Genomic DNA, 19843 nt, shown 5'->3' on the forward strand with positions numbered 1-19843 from the left:
CTCTCGCCTCATCATGACAGTCAGTTTTAGCTTTCTCCACTGAGGTGCTCGGCCCAGCTCAACTGTGGCACAATCGCAGTGGTTCTCCTAGTGCTACCTTAGCCGATATAGCGGAACGTAAGGCACCAAAACATAGGAGCCGGGCAAACCCAACTATTGACCCAAATCATGATTCGAAGCCGATGCATATAGTGCTATAAGTTCGGGGTGCCGCACTTGTGAAAGTGGACGGACTTCTCACGCCATATTGATGGGTACTGAAGCCCCTGGCGTATTTTGCCGTACCACAGTGTACGGATGCAGCATGTTATTGATAAACATATATATAAAAAGAGGGTAATGCAAAAAATAGACAAAAAGCTATGCATTGTTTATAGAAAGGCTGCTATGAAAGCGGAACGATACAAATAGTGCGATAGGCAAAAGAAATTAGACTATTTAACATGTCCTGGCCAGGGGCAGGCCACGGAATTGTATTAAAAAACAGGTATACTGCTCGCAATAGAGACCACCTGGGAGTTCCATAATGCGGCGTGGCTTGTCTGCTTCCCTGGATCTTGCATCGTTTGTGCTGCAGTTGAATTACCGAACGGGTCGTCCGAAGTATGGAGTCCTGAGAGTAAGAGAAAAAAAGAAGGAATCCGGCAGCCCCTGGTGCGGTTTAAGCCGTATTTCGGGCGTGCTGTGATAGTGCCCCTTCCCCTGTGCCCATGGTATTTCAAGAGCGTAGTTATGTATGCGAAGCGCTGGTTTCGCTATATCGCGAGGGCTAGGGTTGGGGCCGCATTGCTATGCTAGCTCGGAACGTGCCAGGCGGTCTTGTTATAGGGTACTCCGGGCGCGCTTGATAGTGTCTGGCTTTTTGAAGGCCGAACTGGAGGACTGCCTAGAGAGGCTGCTTTGTACTTCTGCTGCGAGCGCTGCCGTGTGCTCCTCCGTTCGGAGGGAGCATTCAGTGTTCCCATTGACCGTGATTACTCCCCTAGGGCCTGGCATCTTGAGCTTGAGGTATGCATAGTGCGGTACCGCGTTGAATTTTGCGAATGCGGTTCGCCCGAGCAGTGCGTGATAGCCACTACGGAACGGGACTATGTCGAAGATTAACTCCTCGCTTCGGAAGTTATCCGGAGATCCGAAGACCACTTCCAGTGTAACTGAGCTTGTATAGTTGGCTTCTACACCTGGTATGACGCCCTTAAAGGTCGTTTTGGTGGGCTTGATCCTCGAGGGATCTATGCCCATCTTTCGCACTGTATCCTGGTAAAGCAGGTTCAGGCTGCTGCCGCCGTCCATGAGGACTCTTGTGAGATGAAATCCATCAATGATTGGGTCTAGAACCAATGCGGCGAAGCCGCCGTGACGGATGCTAGTGGGGTGGTCCCTTCGATCAAAGGTGATCGGGCAGGAGGACCATGGGTTGAACTTTGGGGCGACTGGCTCCATCGCATATACGTCCCGTAACGCACGCTTCCGCTCCCTCTTGGGGATGTGGGTTGCGTATATCATGTTCACCATCCGCACTTGCGGGGGAAATCCCTTCTGTCCACTGTTGTTCGGCGGCCTGGGCTCCTCCTCGTCGTCGCTATGCAGCCCCTTGTCTTTGTTTTCGGCTCTTAACTTGCCTGCCTGCTTGAACACCCAACAATCCCTGTTGGTGTGATTGGCTGCTTTTCGGGGGTGCCATGTATCTGGCACAAGCGGTCGAGTATTCGGTCCAAACTGGACGGGCCCTGAGTTTTTATTTTGAATGGCTGTTTCCGTTGACCGGATTTGTAGCCTCGGAATCCGGCATTAACTGTCGTATCCTCATTGTTGTCGCTATTAACGCGGCGCTTTTGTTTGTTCCGATGTGACCTGTCACTTTTGTCCTTGGTATTCGAATTACCAGTGTTCTTGGTTAAGTTGTTACTGCGAGCTAGCCAGCTGTCTTCTCCCGCGCAAAAGCGGGTCATGAGTGTCGTGAGGGCTGCCATAGATTTCGGCTTTTCCTGTCCCAGGTGCCGGGCCAGCCACTCGTCACGGATATTATGCTTGAAGGCCGCTAAGGCCTCTGCGTCCGGACAGTCGACTATCTGGTTTTTCTTTGTTAGGAACCGTGTCCAGAATTGCCTGGCCGATTCTTCTGGCTACTGAATTATGTGGCTTAGGTCATCGGCGTCCGGTGGTCGCACATAAGTGCCCTGGAAGTTGTCAAGGAATGCGGCTTCCAGGTCCTCCCCAGAACCGATTGAGTTTGCTGGCAAGCTGTTAAGCCAATGCCGGGCCGGTCCCTTAAGTTTGAGTGGGAGGTATTTGATGGCGTGTAGATCATCGCCGCGGGCCATGTGGATATGAAGGAGATAATCCTCGATCCATACCGCAGGATCTATTGTGCCATCGTACGATTCGATGTTTACGGGTTTGAAGCCCTCAGGGATTTTATGATCCATTACTTCATCTGTGAAGCATAGTGGGTGTGCGGCGCCTCTGTATTGGGCTATATCACAACGCAGCTCGAAGGAGCTTTGTCTGTTGAGTTCGGCCCGGCCGGATTCATTGCGTCCGGAGTGACGATCACCGTCACGTGCCGTGGGGCGCCTGCACGATCCGTAGATCGATCTTGTTTGCCTTGCCTTGTCCTCCAGGATGTCGCGCAGGTCGGGCGCATTTTCCCGTGCCCTAGTATGCTTGACGTGGTGCCGGGGCATGGCTTGAGTGGAGGGCCAAGAGGCCTCTCTGTCGCGGCCACGAGGTGGCCGGTCGGCCATGTCATGCGCTGGTGGTGTAGGTGCTTCCTCCTCTAGTCGGGGTAGCAGCCTGCGCTTTGGGTAACTCTTGGAGGGGCGTTCGAGTTCATACTCTTCGGCCGCAAGGACTTCAGTCCATCTGTCAGCTAGCAAATCCTGATCAGCTCTAAGTTGTTGCCGCTTTTTCTTGAGGTTGCTTGCCGTGGCCATGAGCCTGCGTTTAAAACGCTCTTGTTCGGCAAGATCCTCTGGCACGACGAACTCGTCGTCGTCAAGGCTTGCCTCGTCTTCGGAGGGAGGCGTATAATTATCGTCCTCAACCTCTTGGTCCGCCGCCCTCTCGTGAGGGTTGGCTTCTCTGTCCTCCTGTGCCGAATTTTGCTGGAGGGGGTGTTCTTCGGCGCTATCCGGAGTAGTATTATCTCCCATGCCGGAATCACCGTTTTTGCTTTGGCGGGATTTAGAGCGGCGCCGCTGACGCCGGCGCTTGGGCTGTTTCTTAGAGGTATCGTCCATCGCTGTTCCATCGCCATCTCCATCCTTTGGAGTGTCCACCATATATATGTCATATGATGAGGTGGCCTTCCAACGCCCTACAGGTGCTGGTTCTTGTTCGTCTCCTGCATCGTCGTCCATGCCGTCGATGTCTTCGGAGTCGAAGTCAAGCATGTCCGTTAAGTCGTCGACAGTGGCTATGAAGTGGGTGGTGGGTGGGTTTTGAATTTCTTCATCGTCCGCATCCCAACCTTGCTGACCGTAGTCCGGCCAGGGCTCTCCTGATAAAGAGAGACTTTAGAGAATTCAAGATGTCACTGAAGGGCGAGTGCTGAAAGATGTCCGCGGCGGTGAACTCCATTATCGACGCCCAATCGGATTCGATCGGCGGGGGCGCGGGGGCACGGAGTTCGGAGAGGAATCCGGCTCCTCGGAGTCACGGGCCATGCGGAGTGCGGGGCTGGAGTTCGGCTCGATCGCCTCTGAGATCGCAGCCCCTGAGGCAGCGTCCACCCGCTGATCCTCGATTGGCGCAGTGGGCTCCGAATCAATGGTCGGAACCGATGCGTGTGCGGCCTCCAAGGCACTGTTCGGCGGCAGAGCTATATCATGCCCATCGAGACAGTGCGGCACGCTTGGCTGTGGCTTGAATCTGTCGAAGATCAAGTCTCCGCGGATGTCAGCCGTGTAGTTTAGGCTTCCAAACCTGACCTGATGTCCAGGGGCGTAACTTTCGATCTGCTCAAGGTGACCAAGCGAGTTGGCCAGCAGTGCGAAGCCGCCGAAGACGAAGATCTGTCCGGGGGGGAAAGTCTCACCCTGGACTGCATCATGGTTGATGATTGAAGAAGCCATCGCGCCTGAAAGTGACGACACAGAGGAACTCTCAATGAAAGCACCAATGTCGGTGTCAAAACCGGCGGATCTCGGGTAGGGGGTCCCGAACTGTGCGTCTAGGCCGGATGGTAACAGGAGACAAGGGACACAATGTTTTACCCAGGTTCGGGCCCTCTTGATGGAGGTAAAACCCTACGTCCTGCTTGATTAATATTGATGATATGGGTAGTACAAGAGTATCTACCACGAGATCAAGGAGGCTAAACCCTAGAAGCTAGCCTATGGTATGATTGTTGTATGATGAAGTTGTCCTACGGACTAAAACCCTCCGGTTTATATAGACAACGGAGAGGCTTAGGGTTACACAAAGTCGGTTACAATGGTAGGAGATCTTGAATATCCGCATCACCAAGCTTGCCTTCCACGCCAAGGAAAGTCCCATCCGGACACGGGACAGAGTCTTCAATCTTGTATCTTCATAGTCCTGGAGTTCGGCTGAAGGTTGCCCGGAGCTTTACACCACAATGATTGAGCTCCGAACAACACCAACCGTCTAGGGCGCCAAGGCACCCAAGAGGAACAAGCTCTAGGGTGCCCAAACACCCAAGAGTAATAAGCTTCTCAAACTTCACTTCCACGTATCACCGTGGAGAACTCAAACCGATGCACCAAATGCAATGGCAAGGGCACACGGAGTGCCCAAGTCCTTCTCTCTCAAATCCCACCGGAGCAACTAATGCTAGGGAGGAAAATGAGAGGAAGAACAAGAAGGAGAACACCAAGAACTCCAAGATCTAGATCCAAGGGGTTCCCCTCACATAGAGGAGAAAGTGATTGGTGGAAATGTGGATCTAGATCTCCTCTCTCTTTTCCCTCAAAAACTAGCAAGAATCCATGGAGGGATTGAGAGTTAGCAAGCTCAAAGAAGGTCAACAATGGGGGCAAAAACGAGCTCAAGAGATGGGGAACCATTGGGGAAGAAGACCCCCTTAAATAGGTCCCCATGAATCTGCCCGTTATGTACAGAACAACATAGGAGCGGTACAACCTCTATGAGCACCGGTACAACCGGTAACAAGCAATAAGCGGTACAACCGGCCCACAACCGCCCAACAATCGCACCACAACAGAGACCAGTCCGGTGTTAGAGCGGTACATGACCGATACAACCTCCGAACCAATTCTGGAGCGGTACAACCGCTCCAAACACCGGTTGTACCGGTCAAGCGGTACAACCTCTCCATGGGGCGGTACAACCTCTCTGTGAAAAACAAGCAATATCAAAACAGCCACAACTTTCGCATACGAGCTCCGAATTCAACGAAACCAAGTTTGTTGGAAAGCTAATGACAAGGGCTAACACAATCTTGAGAGAAATATCAATAAGAAGCAAATGAGAAAAGGACCATAATAAAATGGTGAGAACCCTTCCTCGGATAAGACCGGTAAAACCTCCAACACCGAAAACATCATAGAAGATGCATGCGAACTCCGTTTTCAATGAACTCAAGCTTGTCATCAAGATGACCATAAGCTCTAAGACTCACAAATGAAACCAAACAAGAACCAAGAAAGATGATGCAAGGATGAAATGGTTTGAGCTCTCGACTAATGATACGATCAAGCTACTCCCTAGAGAGCCCCCCTTGATAGTACGACAATCGATCCTACAACCCGGTCTCCCAACTACCACTATGAGACCGGTAAAATAGAAAACCTATCAAGGGCAAACCTTTGCCTTGCACATAGTCCACTTGAGCTAGATGATGACGATCTTGACTTCCTCAAGTTGGACCACCTTTCTTGATTGTGTTGGCTCGATGAAGACTAGTTGATTGCTCCCCCATACTCCACTATGGGTGAGCCACACTTTGGCACATCTTCACAATTCCATTGACACCACATTGGACGGCAAGCTTCAAGCTTGAGTATTCTATAGTCTCACCTAAATAGCTTGGCGTAATCATGGTCATAGCTGTTTCCTGTTGAACTTGCACACTGCAAACTTGATGACGATCACCACTTGATGTCATCCTCCATGGGTTGTATGAGATCTTCCTCTTGACGCAAGACCATGGAAACATACCTAACCCCACAAAGAACTCTCACGTAGACCATGGGTTAGTACACAAAGCGTAATGGACAATGCTTACCATACCATGGGATCACTTGATCCCTCTCGGTACTTCTTCTACGCTTTGTGAGTTGATCAACTTGATTCACTCTTTACTTAGTCTTGATCAACATTGAATCTTTCCAACTCTCTTCATTTGGATGATGTCTTGAAGGTAAACATGAATGATCACACAATCTTCTTCTTCAAGACATGCTTGCAATAAGCTCAACTCACACATGACCAGTCTTTGGATAATTCCTTGAAAAGCACTTTGGCCATCTCAACTCACACATGACCAATATTTGGATAATTCCTTGAAAAGCACTTTGGCCATCTCATAAACTCCTTGAAACCAACACATGGACTTCAAGACAATCCTATGGACAAATGCTTCAAATATAACTCAAGGCAACCGTTAGTCCATAGAGATTATCATCAATTACCAAAACCACACATGGGGGCACCGCATGTCCTTTCAATCTCCCCCATTTTGGTAATTGATGACAATCACTTTCAAGAGAGTTTATATAAGGAATTATTTATCACCATGCAATGCAACAACCAATAATGCATGTGTATGAGATGCAAATGCTTAGGTACAAAACCAAAGCAAGAGGAAAAAACTCTCTAAACTTATCCACAAAACTCTCTGAAACTTCTCCCCCATTGGCATCGATTGCCAAAATGGGCGAAAAGCTTAGAAGGCCAATATAAATTGTGTTCCTCCATAAGTTGTGTATTTCTCAACAAGAGAGTGGAATGCCATACACATATCCAAAGGTAATACTTGGAGGAAGACCAACTATATTGAGGCACCAAGATTGCTAAAGGATGATATGCCACAAAGACATAACAAAGAGAGACACAAGCAATCAGAAGATACCAATTGAAGCAAATAATCAAGGGATATCAATTGAACCAACTAGACCAAACATCCTACGTGCCGCAAGAATAAAGATATTATGATATGAGCAGAGGATTGTGCTAAAGAAACTAGAGAAGCTCCCCATGATTTGTGCACATCAATAATTTTTGTATTTGGATACAAAGTGCACAAAATAGGATCATAGCTCCCCCAAAATCAACAGAAACTTACAACAAGTGTAAGTGAGCATATAGGAAACAAAACCTAGTACTTGCAACAAACACATGGTTGAGCAACAAGTAAAAGAGGCAACTTAAGAAAGGGCTCAACCAAAATGATGTGTGTCAGTCAAGGAAAAACACTTGAGAAGACTAAAGTACGGATGAGCATTAAGCATCAAAAAAGTCTTGAAAGAAAGAGGCACACGGTGAAAGGCCTATCATTCCCACACACAACTAGCAAATGGGTTCACAAGCTTACTAATAAGCATATAAAGAACCTATGCTTGTGACAACCCGTGGTGAAGATAGAAGATGAAAGCCTCATCAAGATGAGGGATACCAATTAAGATGGCAAAAGCCTCGTAAAGATAAGCATGAGGAAAATAATCTTCACCACACAAGAGTGCATCAAGATGCAACGATAGAAGACACACACTCAAGGCAAAAGCTTTCACGAAGCCACCAAAGAAATAACATAAGAAAGACAAGGTGGACGTGAAAGAACGGATATCAACTAGATATGCAACTTATCTCAAGTGTATAAGATTCTAGGTAGACGAAATCATGATGATATATATCTACAAAGAAGGATGTACACCCGAAATAGTTACAACACGAGGAACAAGATATCCAAAGGGAGGTCATACATATACCAATAAGATATTTGCTTGGAAGCATAGCGCATGGCTAGATATGGTCTTATTGTATATAAATGAATTCCTACCACACACCCATCAAAGACATCACAACTAGCAACAAGAGATCATTCTTGGGATGCTTTGAGAAAGGGAACAAGTATCACAAGAATGAATGAATAACATGCCATGATACAACCTACACAAGGTTGATGCAAGAAATGTGTGCATGAAGAATATGAAGATACTTGTTACCGAGTTAACATTGGAAGGATGTAGTAGATACCAATTGAAGGTAGATAGTAGTTCATTGATCATCCTAGCTCGACTCCAATAAGAACATGATGACAACACCTTCCTTGTGAGTGAGCCGAGCATCCAATGTATCTCCAATTGTTCCTAGAACAACAACACAAACAAAATGGTACCCAAACTCATTGGGACCAAAGAGTTAGAGAACCAACAATACATAGGACAAACTCCACATAAAAATGTGCATATAGATACGAAAATGAATTTCATGCACATCTCATCCAATTTGAGACTTGGTGGAGTTTCCCCTATATATTGGGTCAAAGAGAGAAAGCATGCCAAAGATACTACACGAAGTTAATATGCATGCTCAAGACTTTCAAGAACCGATACCAAATGACAAAGAAATACCAAGTGAAGAAAAGATACCAAATGAATAAATCATCACTTGGAGGATATCAATAAAAGATACATCAAGGAATGAGATATCCATTGATACCCACTAAATAAAGGATATCAAACCCCCAAAAGAGAGGATGATTCCAAACAAACCAAGCTCTCTACAAAGTTTCATGATGGCACAAAGTACCAAAACGAAAACGGCTTGCCTTCCACCAACACACGCTTGATAAGGATCGCAAGATGAGTGTTTTATAGAAAATAGGATAGCTCCCCCACGACTAGTGCATTATAGAGAATTTGCATTTGAATACAAAATGCACAAGGTGGGATCACCACTTTCACTATATCTAGAAAACACTAGACAAGATCAAGAAATAAACAAGATCCACAAGTGGTATGGAAGACAAATGGAGTTGATACATTCCTTGGCAAGATAAAAGGCAAATAAAGGCACAAGCCAATGTAAAGACGATCAATAAATTCTACCACAAAAGTGAGTACCAATTGTCAAAAGACAAGAAATAAATGGAAATAGTTCCCGGTGGTAGATATCAAGGATATCCGACATCATCTTCACACCAAACAACAAGCAAATTGCAACTTGTAGAGCTAACATGCCACCTAGGAACAAGATAATTTACAATATCAACTCTAGATGACAATATCTCAAATGTACACATTTTCTAGGCTAGTAATATACACATAGCATATTACTCCCCCATAATGTGATACCAATTAAAGATAGACAAGAGGCAATTAATGGATCCAACAAGAGATAATTAATGGACTATTTAGAATTTGAATTTCTCATGAGAAGACATACCACATAGTGACTAGATAAGCTTGCAATATCAATACTAAGTGGTGTTCCCCATGTACCCACCTTTATAGGATTGTGAAGTGCACAAAGCACATCACTCCCCCATAATGGGATATTCCATTAATCTCTCACAAGAGCCAAGTAAGAAATAAACAAGATGCAAAAGGCTCAACGCATGACACACACGTACATGATGTGCAAACCAACACACACATACTTGATTGCTCAAGATAATCAAGTTGGAAGCACAACATATACAAACACATGCAAGGAACAAAACCAAAACATGCAAGGGGAAAGTAACTTTCAATGTAAGCAATTGAGGTACAAGTTACCGCAAGGAGGCACATTGGATATAAGATATAATCTTGATGATTCAATTGACTTGGCTTGAGACAATAAGAATGATGAAGTCCCCTTAATTCTTCATAATGTAGCCAAGTCTCCAATGACCTCCATCAACACCTATTGATCAAGTATGAGCTAGTTGGTCCCCAACCAAGTTGGGTCCTAAGAGGTTAGTCACAATAGGCTTGGCTATCCAAATGGTTCTTTTCTTGACACCACTTTGAGTACCAACAAATTTGGCAAACACATTGCCGACCTTATCCTTCCCAAGAGAATATATATCATCAATTAGAATAGGGTTGGATAAGGTACCATTCGTGCATGAAGAAGCGACATGACCTTTTTCACGACATAGGTAGCAACGTCTACTCTTCACTTTCTTCTCACTTGATTTCTCAACTTGAGAAGCATTAGCTCGAGTCTTCTTGGGAAGAGGCCTTTCTTCAACTTGAGGTTGAGCATGAGAATGCACTTGTAGCCGCTTCCCTTGTTGCTTGTCACTAATGGCCTTCTTCTTCAATGGGCAAGATCTAACATGGTGCCCTTCAATTTTGCACTTGAAGCAAATAATCTTGGCCAAATTCTTGACGTGTTCTTGGCCCTTCTTCTTGTTCATCTTGGACTTCTTCTTCTTGTTGGAGTTGAATCCAAGTCCACCTTTGTCATTGGGGGATTTTTGCACACTCAAGATATTGTTGAGTGTGGATTTCCCTTCATAACACTTTTCCAAGTCTTTCTTCAAAGAAGTGACTTGGGCCTTGAGCTCTTTGATTTCCTCTACATGGTTAGTCTCAACACAAGTACTAGAGGAAGTATAAGCTTCATTATTGGAGCAACAAGGCAAGGAAAGCAATTCATCACAAGATGTACCAATGTTATGCATAGACGAATTACGAGGACTAGCACAAGGCAATATAGCATTTTGACTAAAAGTAGTGCTAATGTCCACATGAGGCTCACTAGATGTTACCTTAGAAATCATAGCCTCATGAGCTATTTTTAGCACATTATGGGATACAAGAAGATCATCATGAGAGCTAGAAAGCTTTTCATGACTTTCTTCCAATTTCCCATAATTGCTAGATAGCAACTCATGTTGAGCCCTTAGCTCAACATTCTCCTTTAAAATGGATGCTTCACAAGAAATAGAGTTAGTAGCACAAGCATCATCATTAACGACAAGAGGAGAAGGAAACTTGGCAAGCTCTTTTAAATAAGAAGCTTCAAGTTGAGCATGAGACTCGGTGAGTTTGATGAGCTCACCCTTGATGACCCTTGAGCCATTTTCGAGGTGCTCAAAATCCTCAAGGAGTCCAGCATGAGCAACTTCTGGCTTAGCATTTTTAGTTTCAAAAACATTGGCCACCTCAAGAGCTCTATCATGAGATTCCTTCACTCTAGATAACTCTAGAGAAAAAGTCTCCTCAAGAGATTCCTTGGTGGTTTGTTCAAGTTCAAGAGCTTGAGAGAGGTCCGCAATCTCATTAGCGTAATCACGCTCATGACCTTCCATTTTATCAATGGTGACCTCATGCTCCTCAAGACGAGATTCGAACTCATCAATATATTTCTTGCCCTCAATAGCAATAGACATGATTTCCATGAAGTTGGAACGAGCAATTTTATTCTTAAGAAGAGCTTTAAAAATTATTTCCCCCTTAACTTTTAAGGAGGCAACATCATCATTCTCTTCATCATAATCGACATCATCATCACTCTTGCCATCATCAATATTATCACAAGATATATTGGGATTCAAAGTGGGAGATACCTTTGAAGCCTTGGCCATAAGGCAAAAAGCAACCGATGATGATGTAGGATCCCTTGAAGCACCGTTCAAGACCACATCTTGTTCCATGGAGTGTTGGGTTTCCTCTACATTGTTAGCACAACAACTCGAGGAAATAGATACATTTTTATCATGGCAACAAGACATAGCAAGCATATCATCATGAGATTTGAGCAAGCAATTTCTACAAGATATGCAAGAACTTTTAACACAAGCATGTGAAACATTTAGAGTGCTCGAAGTGTTAAAGTCCAAAGGTGAAGCATTGCAATAATAACGTGATGAAGGATCATCAATAATAAGCTCACTATAATCATTGCAATGAACACCACTACTCACCATATCATTACCTTGTGGCAAACCATATGTAGGTGAAGTAGAAGAAGTTGAGAAAACTATACGACCGGAGGTGGAAGGAGGACAATCATCTCCACAAATCTCAGACACGCCATATTTGTCTTGAAGCTTTGTCCACAACTCATGAGCATCCCGAAACGGCATGAGTTGAAATATAACTACATTGCTCAAAGCATCAAAAAGCACATTAGAAGCTTGAGCATTGAGATAAGAGTTTTTCTCATCCTCTAAAGATATTCTTTGTGGATCCTTTGGAGAAAAACCCATATCTACAATTCTCTCTAAATTTGGGTCCATGACCCTAAAGAGATTAAACGTGCAAATTACCCAAACATCAAAATTTGTGCCATCGAAACTAAGAGTGTCAGAGAATCCTAAACCCCTAGTCGACATCCTTACTCTCTAGGCGGTTAAGCCCTATAAAAGAGACGAGGCTCTGATACCAATTGAAAGATCGTGGATGTCGCCTAGAGGGGGGTGAATAGGCATTTTAAAATAATTACGATTTAGGCTTGAACAAATGCGGAATAAACCTAGCGGTTAATTTGTCAAGCACAAAACCTAAAACAATTAGGCTCACCTATGTGCACCAACAACTTATGCTAATCAAGATAAGCAACTATGTGATAGCAAGATATATGACAAGAAACAATATGGCTATCACAAAGTAAAGTGCATAAGTAAAGAGCTCGGGTAAGAGATAACCGAGGCACGTGGAGACGACGATGTATCCCGAAGTTCACACCCTTGCGGATGCTAATCTCCGTTTGGAGCGGCGTGGAGGCACAATGCTCCCCAAGAAGCCACTAGGGCCACCGTAATCTCCTCACGCCCTCGCACAATGCAAGATGTCGTGATTCCACTAAGGGACCCTTGAGGGCGGTCACCGAACCCGTACAAATGGCAACCCTTGGGGGCGGTCACCGAACCCGTACACTTTGGCAACCCTTGGGGGCGGTCACCGGTAACCGTCAAATTGCTCGGGGCGATCTCCACAACCTAATTGGAGACCCCGACGCTTGCCCGGAGCTTTACACCACAATGATTGAGCTCCGAACAACACCAACCGTCTAGGGCGCCAAGGCACCCAAGAGGAACAAGCTCTAGGGTTCCCAAACACCCAAGAGTAATAAGCTTCTCAAACTTCACTTCCACGTATCACCGTGGAGAACTCAAACCGATGCACCAAATGCAATGGCAAGGGCACACGGAGTGCCCAAGTCCTTCTCTCTCAAATCCCACCGGAGCAACTGATGCTAGGGAGGAAAATGAGAGGAAGAACAAGAAGGAGAACACCAAGAACTCCAAGATCTAGATCCAAGGGGTTCCCCTCACATAGAGGAGAAAGTGATTGGTGGAAATGTGGATCTAAATCTCCTCTCTCTTTTCCCTCAAAAACTAGCAAGAATCCATGGAGGGATTGAGAGTTAGCAAGCTCAAAGAAGGTCAACAATGGGGGCAAAATGAGCTCAAGAGATGGGGAACCATTGGGGAAGAAGACCCCCTTAAATAGGTCCCCACGAATTTGCCCGTTATGTAAAGAACAACATAGGAGCGGTACAACCTCTATGAGCACCGGTACAACCGGTAACAAGCAATAAGCGGTACAACCGGCCCACAACCGCCCAACAATCGCACCACAACAGAGACCAGTCCGGTGTTAGAGCGGTACATGACCGATACAACCTCCGAACCAATTCTGGAGCGGTACAACCGCTCCAAACACCGGTTGTACCGGTCAAGCGGTACAACCTCTCCATGGGGCGGTACAACCTCTCTGTGAAAAACAAGCAATATCAAAACAGCCACAACTTTCGCATACGAGCTCCGAATTCAACGAAACCAAGTTTGTTGGAAAGCTAATGACAAGGGCTAACACAATCTTGAGAGAAATATCAATAAGAAGCAAATGAGAAAAGGACCATAATAAAATGGTGAGAACCCTTCCTCGGATAAGACCGGTAAAACCTCCAAGACCGAAAACATCATAGAAGATGCATGCGAACTCCGTTTTCGATGAACTCAAGCTTGTCATCAAGATGACCATAAGCTCTAAGACTCACAAATGAAACCAAACAAGAACCAAGAAATAGGATGCAAGGATGAAATGGTTTGAGCTCTCGACTAATGATACGATCAAGCTACTCCCTAGAGAGCCCCCCTTGATAGTACGACAATCGATCCTACAACCCGGTCTCCCAACTACCACTATGAGACCGGTAAAATAGAAAACCTATCAAGGGCAAACCTTTGCCTTGCACATAGTCCACTTGAGCTAGATGATGACGATCTTGACTTCCTCAAGTTGGACCACCTTTCTTGATTGTGTTGGCTCGATGAAGACTAGTTGATTGCTCCCCCATACTCCACTATGGGTGAGCCACACTTTGGCACATCTTCACAATTCCATTGACACCACATTGGACGGCAAGCTTCAAGCTTGATTTCTCCCCCGTACTCCATTATGGGTGAGCCACTCTTCGAGTTGCTCCACTTGAACTTGCACACTGCAAACTTGATGACGATCACCACTTGATGTCATCCTCCATGGGTTGTATGAGATCTTCCTCTTGACGCAAGACCATGGAAACATACCTAACCCCACAAAGAACTCTCACGTAGACCATGGGTTAGTACACAAAGCGTAATGGACAATGCTTACCATACCATGGGATCACTTGATCCCTCTCGGTACTTCTTCTACGCTTTGTGAGTTGATCAACTTGTTTCACTCTTGACTTAGTCTTGATCAACATTGAATCTTTACAACTCTCTTCATTTGGATGATGTCTTGAAGGTAAACATGAATGATCACACAATCTTCTTCTTCAAGACATGCTTGCAATAAGCTCAACTCACACATGACCAATCTTTGGATAATTCCTTGAAAGCACTTTGGCCATCTCAACTCACACATGGCCAATCTTTGGATAATTCCTTGAAAAGCACTTTGGTCATCTCATAAACTCCTTGAAACCAACACATGGACTTCAAGACAATCCTATGGACAAATGATTCAAATATAACTCAAGGCAACCGTTAGTCCATAGAGATTATCATCAATTACCAAAAACACACATGGGGGCACCGCATGTCCTTTCACCGATGCCACACTCTTCGTGGCCATGGCCCATGAATCCACACACTTAATACAAGAAAGGAATTTTCTCGTACTTGACTAGCAACATGCGTGTACCTTCCCCTTCCATCATCAGCGAAGTGAATCGATTTAGCAGTTTCGTAGTTAAAACCCTTGGCTGCACACAAACATAATCACCCTCGTAGTAGAGGGAGTAGGACGGAGTTGCACCTCTCTGACTTTACCAATCATGTTTGCCATCAGCCTCGTGTTGTGTTCTTTGAGTATGATTCCGACGAGGTCATCCGCCTGCATAACAACGACTCAACACGGGACAGAATGAGATAAATTAACTACTGCCTATAGATAAGATATTAAGGTCTTAGTGTGATGTCGTACCATGTTAGGGTACTTTAGGCGCATTATGTTGGTAAACTCTACAGGTCCAATTGTGCTTCGTGACTTAATCTTAGTCGCTGCACGACCAGGGCCCTTTGAAGAGGAAGGGTCAGACATCTTGTTGTTGGTATGGTTTGGTATGGTCTACTTTTGACTTGGGCACATTATGCTCTGGATGGAAAATCTCCTTTAGAAGAAACTACAAACAAGAATGCAATAGCAGATGGAATTGATTGGTGAGTGTGGGTGCAAAAGTAAAAGGCATGGCCTTAAATAAAAATATGTTTTGATTACTTCTGTGCCTGCGAAAATAACTTCTTGACCTTGGTGGGATGTAATTGAGTTAATTGCCTTCTTTATTGATTCGTGATCAAAAACTTTCACACGTGGGAGGATATTCTGTGAAATGTGCTTGCTTGATGCTTCAATCTTGTTCAAAGCAAGTACTTGTGTGGAAGAGATGTAAGATCAACATGAATAAAACATGTGGTGTACATGAATGTTGAACCTAAAAACCTCGAGAAGAAGGTGACATCCAACTATGTGAATTGTGTTGTTGCCCTTGGCGCTGTCGGACTTGATCTTTCTTACGTCTTTCGTCAAACTGTCTTTGACGAACCTACACGAATTGTATGAATTCATCTCTGACGGGACGACAAGTGTTTCCCAGTAATCAACACTAGTGTAGTCGTGCTTGGCGTAAGGATTTAGGACATGCTCGACTGAGAAAATTATAAATGCTATCTTGAAACATTCACAATCCACTTTGCTTGAATTCTCATCTAATGGCTTCGATAATATAAATTCAGCAGCCTTCAAACTATGAACACCTTTTGTACTAATGTGTGAAGCCAATCTACTGAACTCTATGCAAACTTCAGAGACATCTGAATTCCCTGGAGGAATGATCCTACTTCCTTGTGGCAAACCGAATACATCGTTTATGTCTTGGTTTGTGATTGATATTTTCCTTGATTGATCAAGTTCTAATACACATTCGTCTGGATCTACTCTGACCATCAATGATGAGCTGAATTTCAAATTCAGCTTGTGTGTTATTTTTAAATGCATCAGGCCTCCGAATCCAGTCTCCGTCATGAGACCGTGTTTGAAGTTACTAAATTGTGACACCACGCAGCAAAACTTTTGGATAGATATGCGAGAGGTAAGAGTTGCATCGGCTAGCGTGTTCCCAGCAGGCTCTTCGACTCTATCAGTAAATGGGTTGTTTACATCTTGCGGGGGTGCCTATCCGCCGGAGTTGCTGTGGCTAGCCATCGTGCTACCACTGGACAATCTAGCGAAGCGAGACTAAATCTTAGTGAGCAGGGGAGGCAGAGGGAAAAAACTAATAACTTGAAAAGGAAAAACATTCATTCAAAAAGATTGCAGTGCTAGACGATCTAGGGTAAAATCATAGTGGGTTGTGCTTTTGATCTGTAGATTTTCCATACCTGAGAAGCGGGCGGGGGGTTGAAGCAGCTCTGCTTTTAGAGATGCTTTCAAGGATGGATTTCATCCAGATGGTGGGTATGTGTCACGAAACTTGGGGTGGGGGCGGATCCATGGATAGTTTGTTCTTCAGCACGGGCGTGAGCTTATTTTGGTAGGTGAGGGACGAGGAGGGGGAGAAGAACAGTAAATGAGTTGCACACTGTGGTGGTGCGATAAGCATAATTGATTGGTCAAAACAAATGGTTACGTCGATGATGGTACTAGCTAATGATAGTGGAATTCGCTTCAGCACTGGGTAATAATGCAAACTAAAAAATTCCTCCTATGGAAGTGCAAGCTTTCCCTAATCCGGATTAGCACGTCATGCATGTACAGGAGGGTTCTTAAATCTGCACGGCGTCCACAGATTAGTTCGTGGGCGAGTACAGACTGATTTTGTAATGACTAATTAAGATGTACTAATTGAACGACTTGAATGTGCCTGAAAATTATGTGCTCCGGCTAAGTTGTGTGGGGCCGAGCATGTTGGCAGTCATTTTGCCGGCCCGTGACCTGTCCCATGAATTTGGTACATATTGCAACCAGTTCCAGTTTGCGGTCATACTAAGTAGACGGCTCGGGGAACATTTGCTACGTCCAGTGAAGGAATCCAGGACCAAACTATATGCTTTACGCGTCGAGTGCTCCATGCTGCAAAAGAGAACCTACGTTGTTATACATTGGTTCATAAATGCGTGATGACGATCCACATGCAGACGAGTGGTGCCGATGAGCATACCACTCAACGTCGTGCACCAAAGGAGCTTTTCGATCCTTATGTATGCTACACTCATGTGGCCAACAAGAAGTTTGTTTCTCCTAGTTTTTCACTGCAACACCATTTTTTTCCTTCATAATTTTCTTATAGAAGTTATTGAGACTTCATATTTTTCCGTCATTCAAACATTTTAAGTTTAATTTGAATACCAGAGGATTTGAAGTCACCATAAGAATAGTTTTCTTTATAAGGCAAAAGCCTTTTGTAGTAAGCTACCACGAATTTTCAGTAGAATTTAATAATTCTATCATAATTTTACGGCTTAGTTTACTGATATGGTATTGCACATATACATAATAAACTGATCTGTGAAGTACGTTCAAATTACTAGTAGATTGTATGTACCTGTGTATGGAGAAAGTTAAGGCACGATCATCGTCAAAAAAGATACTCTGTGTACCATCTCCATGATGAAAATCAAAATCAACAATCAGAACTTTTTATGCATGCTATAATAACAAAGCATAGGATTACATTCAATAGTGAAAACTAAATTGAAAGGGGAAAATGTTCACAAAGTAAAAAACAAAATATTACCTTCTCTTTTACAAATATATCTTGCCCCCAAGGCAATATTGTTGATAAAGCAAAACCCAGACCCTTATTCCGCGATACATGATGAGAGGGGCGAATTATAGCAAACACGTGCTTGCATTGTCCAGTCATGACCATATCACATCCGTGAAAGCATCTGAATAATTAGAAAGTACTTTGACATCATTTTTGTGACATCAATCGAACTTAAGATAACTTTCATGTTGACAACACATTGTTGAACATAAATATCATCATAACACATTAAATTTGTTAGTTTTAATCATATTACAAGTAGTTATTGCCGAAGTCAATTTGCCTAGTCACGTGAAGTTATATTCAGAAAGTAATACTTTGCTGACAAGCCGACTCAAAGGAAATAAAGTCCAACTCTGAAATGGATTCTAATCTGAATTCCGCACCTAATACAAATCTAAACCTAATCAAATAACTTGTGGCAGTAAAGGAATCCTTTGTACAACAAGCTTGTTGTAGTGCATGAGACAACTCGGCATAAGTCCACCTATGAACAACAAGCTTGTTGTACTTGTATAAGATACCTAAGTATAGCTTCTAGACCAGAAGATAAGTACATGTGTGTGTCAGATCCTTAAGGGATTCTGAGCTAGTAGCTAGCTCCAACAAACGTAACGCTGAACATTAATAAGCTATAATATGGTCGCATTTTACCTGTATGATGGCTCCCGCAGCTGCTAAAATCGCATTCTTTGAATCAGAGCAATATTCTATATCAGTTCCAAAGAAATCCGTATATGCATCATCTTTCTCTTTTCCTCTAGAGGCAGATCCAGAAGAACTTTGAAATACTCCTTTGTGTGAACAGGCACAACATGCTTAAAATCAACAACATGTGCATCGAATGCATCACACCTATGAGGAAAATAAACAAATTAGTTAAACTATATTCAAAACATATGGAAATACACTAGTATGACATAAAGAATGAGAGAAGGATTTTTTTACTTATTTAACATGCCATCTTGTTTGAGCTTCTTCATTATCGCATCAATTCTTGCAGGCACGTCATTAGTGCTTACCCTCCGATGCTTTAGCATACATGCATTATATACAATGGACACTTTGTTTTTTTCAGATGTGACTGACTTCATAGATCTTGTGATAATAGAAGAGACGGTTCTAGGCTTTGCTATGGCTGCAGTTTTAGTTGAGCTCGTCCTGGTAGTAGGGGTTCTGGATTTTCAAGGTACCGTAGGAATAGCAGCTTGAATAGTCAAAGAAGCAGCAGCCTTATTGGAGCAACAATTTGCTGCCTCATCAATTGCTTGACAATCTGTAGCACTTTGAATAGTTTCTGCACAAACATTAAAATTCAACATCTAAACAAAAAAATGAATAAGATACTCAGCAGAAGTAATGGCAACAATTTAAGATCAATCGATTTACGATCAAGATGGTGCCCAGAGCCAGTCCAAACCAGTTTTTGGCCCGGGGCCATGTAAAACAATTATTTTTTTCTAACAAACATTTATACTTATTTTAAACTAACTGTATAATATAAGAATTTTAATTAATATATTTTTATTACTTAGCCACATAACAATATTTTTCAAATAATAGTTATACTACTTGTTGTTATACAGTTATAATGTACATCATTGAGAATTTTGATTCTACAAAATTTGTATTGTATAATGTACCAAATATTATTTTCTTA

General features: G+C 43.8%; 1 long non-coding RNA gene across 1 annotated transcript; it reads right to left on the bottom strand.

Moving 5' to 3' along the window:
• Nucleotides 1-18176: 18176 nt before the first annotated feature.
• LOC125512712 lies at nt 18177-19843 on the bottom strand. Its single transcript, XR_007285507.1, has 3 exons — nt 19132-19843; nt 18838-19038; nt 18177-18304 (listed from the first exon to the last, which is right to left on the bottom strand). It is a non-coding gene; the product is annotated as an uncharacterized LOC125512712 (long non-coding RNA).

This window comes from Triticum urartu, chromosome 6 (genome assembly GCF_003073215.2).
Source record: "Triticum urartu cultivar G1812 chromosome 6, Tu2.1, whole genome shotgun sequence".
Lineage (NCBI taxonomy): Eukaryota > Viridiplantae > Streptophyta > Magnoliopsida > Poales > Poaceae > Triticum > Triticum urartu.